The following is a 10,636-nucleotide window of genomic DNA, read 5'->3' as shown; positions in this document are numbered from 1 at the left end:
CTGACTTTTCCACGTTGATGACGAACCCAGATCCTGGAGCAGGCAGACCATGAAGGACTTCTGTCGCAGATGAACGTCGGAGTCTTACGCCATCAGCAGAATAGTGTCCAGATAGATGATAGACCTGATTCCCCTTGCCTCAGAGCTGCCATGACTGGCTTCAGCAGCTTGGTAAAGCATCATGGGGCCAAGCTGAGGGCAAACAGAAGGCAGATGAACTGCCAAAGACAACTTTGCCACCAGAACTGAAGAATATGTAAGTGTGTGTGTGTCTGTCAGTGAGTGTGTGTGTGTGTGTCTGTCAGTGAGTATTTGTGTCTGTGTTTGTGTCTGTCTGTGAGTATGTGTGTGTCTGTCAGTGAGTATGTGTCTGTCAGTGAGTATGTGTGTCTGTCAGTGAGTATGTGTGTGTGTCTTTCATTGCGTGTCTGTGTGTGTCTGTCAGTGAGTATGTGTGTATGTCTGTCAGTGTGTGTGTCTGTCTGTGAGTATTTTTTCTATACTGTACTTTTTAAAATAAACCTACGTTTCAATGAAAATGTAATTTATTTATTTTTGCGGCCCACATAAACTTAAACCTTGCTTATGTGGCCCCTGCCAGACTTTGAGTTTGACATGCTTGATGTATATTAACTATTTCTTTGCTGCTGAAAGTTTCAGTAAAGAAGTTAATGAAAAATATGAAACCTCCTGTCTTGTCATAACATTCTCTTTCAGATCTTTCTTAACTTTAGGTTTGCCACGTTTGTTGGAAAAAAATACCAGTCATGCAAACTTGAATAATCAATTATGTACGTATGACATCATATGATGTTACATAACATCACAGGGAGTGAAATCTGAGACAAAAAATGGAAGAATACTATTTCCTAAATAACTAAAAAATACCTACGTGCATGTAGCGTTATCTATGTGTAGCAGTGTGTATACTGTTTGTGTTTGTGTCAACTCAGAGCATGAATACTGTGTGTGTAATATACTGTCTGAATGCGTGTGGGTATAGCAGTGGGTCATTGTGTATAATTCGCCCAAGTGTTTGTGTAGCAGTGTGTGCATACTGTATCGAGTGTGTCAGTATGTGTATACTGTGAAAGTGGGAGTGTTTGTCATTGTGTGTATACTGTGTCTGAGTGTGTGTCATTGTGTGTATATTGCAATGTGCGTACCTCATTGGTGTTTCCTGGTTTTGTGCTGCCCTAGGCAGGACAAAACTCAGGCGCCCCTCTCCCACCTCCCCCCCCCCCCCCCGCGACACCCCCACCCAACCCTTCCCCCCCCCCGTCCCGCCTTCTAAATATACACACACACACACACACACAAATTCACTGACAGATACGCATACACTAGCTAACAGACACACACACACAGTCAGACACACACACTCACTGTCAGACACACACACTCACTGTCAGACACACACACTCACTGTCAGACACACACACTCACTAGCAGACACACACACACTCACTAACAGACACACACCTCACTAACAGACACACACACTCACTGTCAGACACACACACTCACTGTCAGACACACACACTCTCTGATATATAATATATTATAATATAATATATAATAAAATATATAATATAATGTAATATAATATAATAATATAATAATATATAATATAATATAATATAATAATATAATAATATATAATATAATATAATAATATAATAATATATAATATAATAATATATAATAATATATAATATATAATATATAATTATAATATAATATATAATATATATAATATAATAATATATAATATATATAATATAATAATTATAATATAATATATAATATATAATAATATATAATTATAATATAATAATATATATAATATAATAATTATATATATTATATATATTATATATTATTATATTATATATATTATTATATTATAATTATATATTATTATATTATATATAATATAATTATATATTATATATATAATATAATAATATATTATATAATATTTATTATATATATTTATATTATATATTATTATATTATATATATTTAATATCTATTATATATATATATATATATATATATATATATATATATATATATTAATTAATTTAACCTACCCCCCAGCCTCCTTACCTTTGGGAATGCTGGGGGGGGGTTTCTCTATCTCCCTGGGGTCTAGTGGGGCTGCCGGTCGGGCTGCTGGGCTGGTTGCTGGGCGGGCGGCTGGCGAGGGAGCTCTTCCTCTGAGCTCTCTGCTCAGCTCCCTCGCACGCCGCAGAGTGAGGCTGGGAGCCGGAAGATGACGTCATATTCCGGCTCCCAGCCTCACTCTGCGGCGCGCGAGGGAGCTGAGCAGAGAGCTCAGAGGAAGAGCTCACTCGCCAGCCGCCCGACCAGCCCATCAGCCCGACCGGCAGCCCAGTTAGCCGCAAGGCTAACAAGGCACTTGCCCTGGGCATTTGGGGGCGGCGTTTTTTGCCGCCCCCTGGAAAATGCCGCCCAAGGCAAATGCCTTGTTTGCCTTGCGGCTAAAACGCCCCTGGCGTACCTGTTATTTAAATACAAAAAGAGAAGTCCTGCGCTTAAGCTGCAAGGACTACAACACACATCAGCCCCAATATATAGTAAAAACCAAAGAAAAGAAAATGTTACTTGCGCTTTTTCCTTAATCCCTATGTATATTTAGACAAATGGAGGTCATTTAGTTGCTCCAATGGCCATTGGAGGGATGCCCGCCTGCCAACGTCAAGGCAGACCCCCCCTAAGTGGGTCCTAACACTGACCCTTCAGCCTGCTTCCTTGAGCTTCTGGCAAAGATATCTCTAATGAGACAGAAAGGGGTATTTTTTATATACACCCCTTTACTTATTAACCCTTAATAGGGAACACATGGGATGGGTAGCAGCATTGTAACCAGGCTGTGTGATACAAAGTAAATACAAATACAAAAAAAGAAGTCCTGCGCTTAAGCTGCAAGGACTACAACACACATCAGCCCCAATATATAGTAAAAACCAAAGAAAAGAAAATGTTAATTGCGCTTTTTCCTTAATCCCTATGTATATTTAGACAAATGGAGGTCATTTAGTTGCTCCAATGGCCATTGGAGGGATGCCCGCCTGCCAACGTCAAGGCAGACCCCCCCTAAGCGGGTCCTAACACTGACCCTTCAGCCTGCTTCCTTGAGCTTCTGGCAAAGATATCTCTAATGAGACAGAAAGGGGTATTTTTTATATACACCCCTTTACTTATTAACCCTTAATAGGGAACACATGGGATGGGTAGCAGCATTGTAACCAGGCTGTGTGATACAAAGTAAATACAAATACAAAAAGAGAAGTCCTGCGCTTAAGCTGCAAGGACTACAACACACATCAGCCCCAATATATATTACCCCTTTCTGTCTCATTAGAGATATCTTTGCCAGAAGCTCAAGGAAGCAGGCTGAAGGGTCAGTGTTAGGACCCGCTTAGGGGGGGTCTGCCTTGACGTTGGCAGGCGGGCATCCCTCCAATGGCCATTGGAGCAACTAAATGACCTCCATTTGTCTAAATATACATAGGGATTAAGGAAAAAGCGCAAGTAACATTTTCTTTTCTTTGGTACCTGTTATTTATACTAGAGGTGGATATTCTGGCTCCATTTCTCTCACCACTCTCCCAGAGTCTAGTCAGCAAAAATACCGGCCTTCGCCTTGCTGGCATTTTTGCAATACTGACACTGGCCAGACAGCCTAAAAAAACAGCTGCGCTGGTAAAATACTTGCCATGTGGCAACCCTACTTAGTTTAGAAGTTTTTATTTTCTGCCCTGTTAAGTTAACTTTAATAACACAGGAGGCACTTGCAAGCTTTTAACAAAGCAGGAGATAAAAAATTCTAGATCTCTATTTACAGGAAATGTGTAAAGAGACTGTATATGTCACATGCAGGGAGGTGTGGCTAGGGCTGTATAAACAATGTGATTTAACCCCTAACTGGCAGAGAATTAAGCAGTGAGATTACATCGGCATAATCTATATACCAAAACTACTCCATTAAGTTAAAGTTATTTTGGTGCTTATAGTGTCCCTTTTACTGCAAACAAGCGGAAAGAATCAACAATATGAAAATGCGATAAACTGTATCTCACCCAAGTGCATAAAACTAATTAAAGTCATTTTACACTTCTGCACATCAAAAGGGAAATAGTACAAATTTAAGGCACATGTTGTTGTAATTCGGAGTAACTTGGATGCCGTGATCATCCCGTCAGATGTGAGATTTACATAAGGCATCCATGCAGTTGTGTCATCTACCACCCTGCAAGAGAGAGACAGTAAATCCTTTCTAAATGGCAATATTCACAATATTTGGTTTGGCAAAGAGTAAAAGAATGACATCAGGAGAAATATTACTTTATGCAGTCATATACAGTCACATATCTCTCCTACAAGCCTCCCAACTGTCCCGAATTTAGTGGGACAGAGCGGAATTTGGTCTTGTCTTTCCTGGTGTTCCTACCTTTGTGGATACCCGACTCGAGGAAGAGTAGCGCGTTTCATTAGACACGTTCCTTCTATGCCAATGGCAATAGTATCTAGCTCACTCACCCCTTAGCGGGGCAGTCTGACATGCCCTTTTTTTCTTTGCACTTTCTCCCAGAATAAAACTTTTTTTCCTTGCTAAATGATCCAGTAATTTCTTTAAATTTGAAATAGCAACACTTCTAAGTTTATTTATCCAATTCTAATTCCTTTCTCTATCTCTGTATGCCCCTTTACATATTCACTGCAGGTTTTGACTTTTATTCTAGTTTTGTGTCATCTGTAGTCCTACTGTTCCATAATGTAGAGGTCTGGCACCCAGAAATAAGAATGTGGGAATGTGAAGGAGCTGATGTTACAAATATCCTCGGGGTTCCATTCCACAAATTCATTTTTCCACGTCTGGGGATACAAAATGGATGGTGTTAATGAATGGAAAGTAAAGCTGATTTATGAGAGCATTTGCTACTAGGAGATTCTGTTAGCTCTTACCAATGAAAACCAAATGTAGCTGGTGATAGATTGAGTCTTCTCAGCCTAGAGACATAAAAAAGGTTTTACCAAATGTGCTTGCCCCCAAAATCTGCTGAAGGACTAAACAGAATTTTCTGTGATGCCTTATAGTTTTACATAAGATAAATTACTTATTAAAAGAAGAAACACATGTAACAGCATCCATAAGCATTTGTCCATTGTGGTAACCCCTACGGTGGACTCACCAAGCATTACAGCTGCTAAGGCTTATTGCACTAGTGGAAACCTGCTTGCAGGTTTTGTTATTTTTAACAAAAAGTGAAAAGGTGCTTCCTATTTTTTACCAAACCATTTTCAAGTTATTCATAAAAAACTGGATGTTACCCTGGGATCCTAAACCTACCCTACCTTATTGGGACAACTTAACTCTCCCATTATTATCCACTCATACTAATTCGGTTGTGTTTTATGGCTTATTGGCCTTCTCTGATTCTCCACCTCCTTGTAGAATTATTCACTAAAGTGGAAATTCAAAAGTAAATTTGAGGTAAATTTCAAATTTAAGGTCAAAATAGCCAAACTGGAAACAAAGTCAACCAGGGCCGGACTGGGAAGAAAATTCGGCCCGGGTAGTTTTTAATTACAGCGGCCCACTAAAAAGGGGGCGGGGCCAGATAGGGTGTGTTTTGTCATCACCAATGACAAGCACGTCCCATCACAAAGTGAGCATGTTGGTTCAATGCTCTTCCAGGGTAGACCATGCGCAGAGCTCTGCTGAAGAGCTCTGGCATGAGAAAAAGACCCTGTATTTGTTCTGCACAGCCCAAGCAAATTTAATAACATGCTTGCACTGTGTTTGCTTGAAATTTGTCTCTGGTGTGTCCATAGTTGGGATACTAGGAGACAAAAATGCTAGGAAAGCATATTGTGCAGTGCGTGTGAGGGTTCTCTGTGTATGTGTGTGTGTGAGGGGTGTAGTGTGTGTGTGAGTGGTGGGTGCTGTGTTTACATGAGGGTGCTATGTGGGTAAGGGTGCTGTGTGTGTGATGTTTGCAGTGTGTGCTGTGTGTGAGTGGGTGTTGTGTTTGCGTAAGGGTGCTATGTGCGTGTGAGGAAGCTGTGTGTGAGGGTGCAGTGTGTGCATGTGAGGAAGCTGTGAGTGTCAGGGGTGCAGTGTGTGTGAGTGAGGGTGCTGTGAGTGTCAGGGGTGCAGTGTGTGTGTATGTGTGTGCTAGTAAGGGTGCTGTGAGTGTCAGGGATGCAGTGTGTGTGTGTGTGCTGTGCGTGTCAGGGGTGCAGTGTGTGTGTGTGAGGGTGCTGTGAGTGTTAGGGGTGCATTGTGTGTGTGCTGTGAGTGTCAGGGGTGCAGTGTGTGTGTGAATGAGGGTGCTGTAAGTGTGAGGGGTGCAGTGTGTGTGAGGGTGCTGTGAGTGTCAGGAGTGCAGTGTGTGTGTGCGCTGTGAGTGTCAGGGGTGCAGTGTGTGTTAGGGTGCTGTGAGGGTTAGCCTGCTGTGAGTGTTAGGGGAGCAGTGTGTGTGTGAGTGAGTGTCCTGTAAGTGTTAGGGGTGCAGTGTGTGTGTGAGAGTGCTGTGAATGTCAGGAGTGCAGTGTGTGTGTGCTGTGAGTGTCAGGGGTGCAGTGTGTGTGAGGGTGCTGTGAGTGTCAGGAGTGCAGTGTGTGTGTGCTGTGAGTGTCAGGGGTGCAGTGTGTGTGAGGGTGCTGTGAGTGTCAGGAGTGCAGTGTGTGTGTGCTGTGAGTGTCAGGGGTGCAGTGTGTGTGAGGGTGCTGTGAGTGTTAGGTGAGTGTTAGGGGTGCAGTGTGTGAGGGTGCTGTGAGTGTTAGGGGTGCAGTGTGTATGAGGGTGCTGTGAGTGTTAGAAGTGCAGGGTGTCTGTGAATAAATGAGGCTGGTGTGACCTGAGTGATTATTTCCCCCCTCCCTGCTTACCTTATGCCTGGGAGGGGGGATCCTGCTGCTGATGCCGATGGTCCTAGTGGTGCGTGAACTCTAGCCTGTGGTCTAGAGTTCACTCTCGCAAGCCGAATCTCGCGAGAGGAACCCGGCGGAGCTGTAAGTTAAAGCTCCTCCAGGTTCCTCTACTGGCAGGCTGTCTCCCTCCCCCTCTCCCCGCCGGCGGCCAGAATATATTGCTTGTGGGCCGGTGAGAGAGATCTTTGATCTCCCCACCAGCCCGCCGTGGACTACTGCAGGGCCGGTGCTCAGATAGGTGCCGGCCCTGCAAAGACCGGCAGGGGAGATCTTGTGATCTCCCTGCCGGCCTCGGCCCCTGGCCACCGCGGCCCACCGGGCATTTGCCCAGTGTGCCCGATGGTCAGTCCGGGCCTAAAGTCAACTATGCTTTTAATTTGATTACTCTGGCCTTACATTTGAAATTCTTACTTTAGTACATAATCCTATGAGAGACTTTTTCATTAACCTATCCACTCCAAGGTCTAGAATTTGTCTCGACAACAATTTCCTTTTCTACCACCTGAAATAAATAGAACATTCTATCATACCAAGACACAGTTTTTTTTAGAAGCACCAAACATTTTTCATATTGTTCATCATGGGGCTCCATTGCCCTTTTTCAACTGAATATTCATATGCTGGGTCAAAGTTTACTATCGGTTCACTGACTTATATTTTCTCTAATAAAAAATTATTTTGCGTGTACTTACCAGAGTCAGGATGGATATGAGCATTGCCCCAACAGAGACTGTTAGTGGACTTTTGCAGTCCTTCTTTGGGATGGATAGTGAAAGCAACTCCTGGTGTTTGGTAAGATTGACATGATCAATTAAATCATGATACCGACATATCTTCTGTGATGTTGCACTTGGAAAGTACCCTGAGGAAACAAAGGTCCCCACACCCGTCCGATAAGTGTGTAATTTATACATTTGGATTACTTTTGCTAAAAGAGGCGTATTGTATCATATTCAAATTGCCTAGTGCTTACCTTTTTTCACCTTCTGAACGACCTTCAGAGTCTAAACTCATAGGCGACCTTTATAGGCTCATTGTATAAAAGTTGTAAAAATGCTAAATGATGAAGTATATAATACAGTCTGAAATCCTCTATGTATGATTTCACCCACTAAACAGAACTTTAGAACATGTGTTGCACTAAAGTACTGGAAGGGACACTCCACTGCCCAAATACAAAGAAATTTAAAAAAAAATACTCTTTAGTACAGGGCCGGACTGGGACAAAAATTCAGCCCGGGCAATTCAAGGCAGAGCAGCCCACTAGTAGGGGCGGGGTCAGAAAGGGGACGTGTAATGTCACCACCATTAACACGCACCCCCCACAAAATAATTTGTGTTGTAGTGTATGTGTAAAGGGGTCTGTTCGTGGCGTACTATGTGTGGTTAGATGCTGTAGTGTGTGTGTGTGTGTTTCTGGGTTGTAAAGTATGTGTGTATGTGCGTGCGTGTGTGTGTGTTTGGAGGGCCTGTGGAGTATGTGGGCCTAGGGGATGTAGTGTGTGCATGTAAGGCTGTACAGTGTGTTTGTAAGTGTATCTAGGGGCTCTAGTGTGTGTATACATATAGGGGCTGTAGAGCACATGTGTATAGGTGTGTCAATGTATGCATAGGTGGTATAGTGTGTACAGGGGGTGTAGAATGTGTATTTATAGGGGATATAAATCAGTGTGTGTGCATGCAGGGGGTGTAATATGTGTGTTTATAGGGGTATAAAGTATGTGAGTGCAGGGAGTGTAGTGTATGTTTAGGCGGTATAGAGTGTGTTTACTGTGCGTATGTAAGTGCTCTGGGTATAGTGTGTATATAAGGGGTATAGAGTGTGTGTAGTGTGTTTGTGTGAGTGCAGGGGGTGTAATGTGCATACAGGGATATAGTGTGTGTGTAGTATTTATAGAAAGGTATAGCATCTGTGCAGTGTGTTTGTGTGTAAGTGCACGAGGTGTAGTGTGTATATAGGGGTATAGTGTGTGTAGTGTTTTTGTGTGTTAGTGCAGGGGGTGCAGTGTGTCTGTGTGTTAGTGCAGGGGAGCAGTATGCATGGGGTTTAGTGTGTTAGTGGAGGGGGTGTAGTGTGTGTTTGTGTGTTAGTGCAGGGGGTGCAGTGTGTCTGTGTGTTAGTGCAGGGGGTGCAGTGTGTCTGTGTGTTAGTGCAGGGGGTGCAGTGTGTCTATCTGTTAGTGCAGGGGGTGCCGTGTGTCTGTGTGTTTGTGTGTTAGTGCAGGGGGTGCAGTGTGTCTGTGTGTTGGCGCAGGGGTGTAGTGTGTGTTTGTGTGTTAGTGCAGGGGATGCAGTGTGTCTGTGTGTTAATGCAGGGGGTGCAGTGTGTTTGTGTGTTGGTGCAGGGGGTGCAGTGTGTTTGTGTGTTGGTGCAGGGGGTGCAGTGTGTCTGTGTGTTGGTGCAGGGGGTGCAGTGTGTTTGTGTGTTAGTGCAGGGGGTGCAGTGTGTCTATGTGTTCGTGCAGGGGGTGCAGTGTGTTTGTGTGTTAGTGCAGGGGGTGCAGTGTGTCTATGTGTTAGTGCAGGGGGTGCAGTGTGTTTGTGTGTTAGTGCAGGGGAGCAGTATGCATGGGGTTTAGTGTGTTAGTGCAGGGGGTGTAGTGTGTGTTTGTGTGTTGGTGCAGGGGGTGCAGTGTGTGTTTGTGTGTTGGTGCAGGGGGTGCAGTGTGTCTATGTGTTAGTGCAGGGGGTGCAGTGTGATTGTGTGTTAGTGCAGGGGGTGCAGTGTGTCTATGTGTTAGTGCAGGGGGTGCAGTGTGTTTGTGTGTTAGTGCAGGGGAGCAGTATGCATGGGGTTTAGTGTGTTAGTGCAGGGGGTGTAGTGTGTGTTTGTGTGTTGGTGCAGTGTGTGTTTGTGTGTTGGTGCAGGGGGTGCAGTGTGTTTGTGTGTTGGTGCAGGGGAGCAGTATGCATGGGGTTTAGTGTGTTAGTGCAGGGGGTGTAGTGTGTGTTTGTGTGTTAGTGCACGGGGTGCAGTGTGTTGGTGCAGGGGGTGCAGTGTGTCTGTGTGTTGGTGCAGGGGGTGCAGTGTGTCTGTGTGTTGGTGCAGGGGGTGCAGTGTGTTTGTGTGTTAGTGCAGGGGAGCAGTATGCATGGGGTTTAGTGTGTTAGTGCAGGGGGTGTAGTGTGTGTTTGTGTGTTAGTGCAGGGGGTGCAGTGTGTCTATGTGTTAGTGCAGGGGGTGCAGTGTGTCTGTGTGTTGGTGCAGGGGGTGCAGTGTGTTTGTGTGTTGGTGCAGGGGGTGCAGTGTGTTTGTGTGTTGGTGCAGGGGGTGCAGTGTGTTTGTGTGTTGGTGCAGGGGAGCAGTATGCATGGGGTTTAGTGTGTTAGTGCAGGGGGTGTAGTGTGTGTTTGTGTGTTAGTGCAGGGGGTGCAGTGTGTGTAGTGTGTGTGTATATGTGAGGGGGGTGTATATAGATATGGTCTTAAATTAATTATTTATTTCAAAAACAAAAAAAATCCCATTAAATTCCTTTTATAACTTTGTGGTTGGATATGGGCTTAAATTAATAATTTAATTAAAAAAAAAACAACAACAACATTTTCTCTATTATAACTTTGCAGGGGGAGATGAAACATGCAGGTACCTGGTAGTCCAGTGAGGGGGGGCCACGCCGCACACCGATCCCTGGCGGTCCAGGGCAGGTAATTTCAGTTTGTACCCCGCAGG

This window comes from Pelobates fuscus, chromosome 6 (genome assembly GCF_036172605.1).
Source record: "Pelobates fuscus isolate aPelFus1 chromosome 6, aPelFus1.pri, whole genome shotgun sequence".
Lineage (NCBI taxonomy): Eukaryota > Metazoa > Chordata > Amphibia > Anura > Pelobatidae > Pelobates > Pelobates fuscus.
This window is presented reverse-complemented; position numbering follows the sequence as displayed.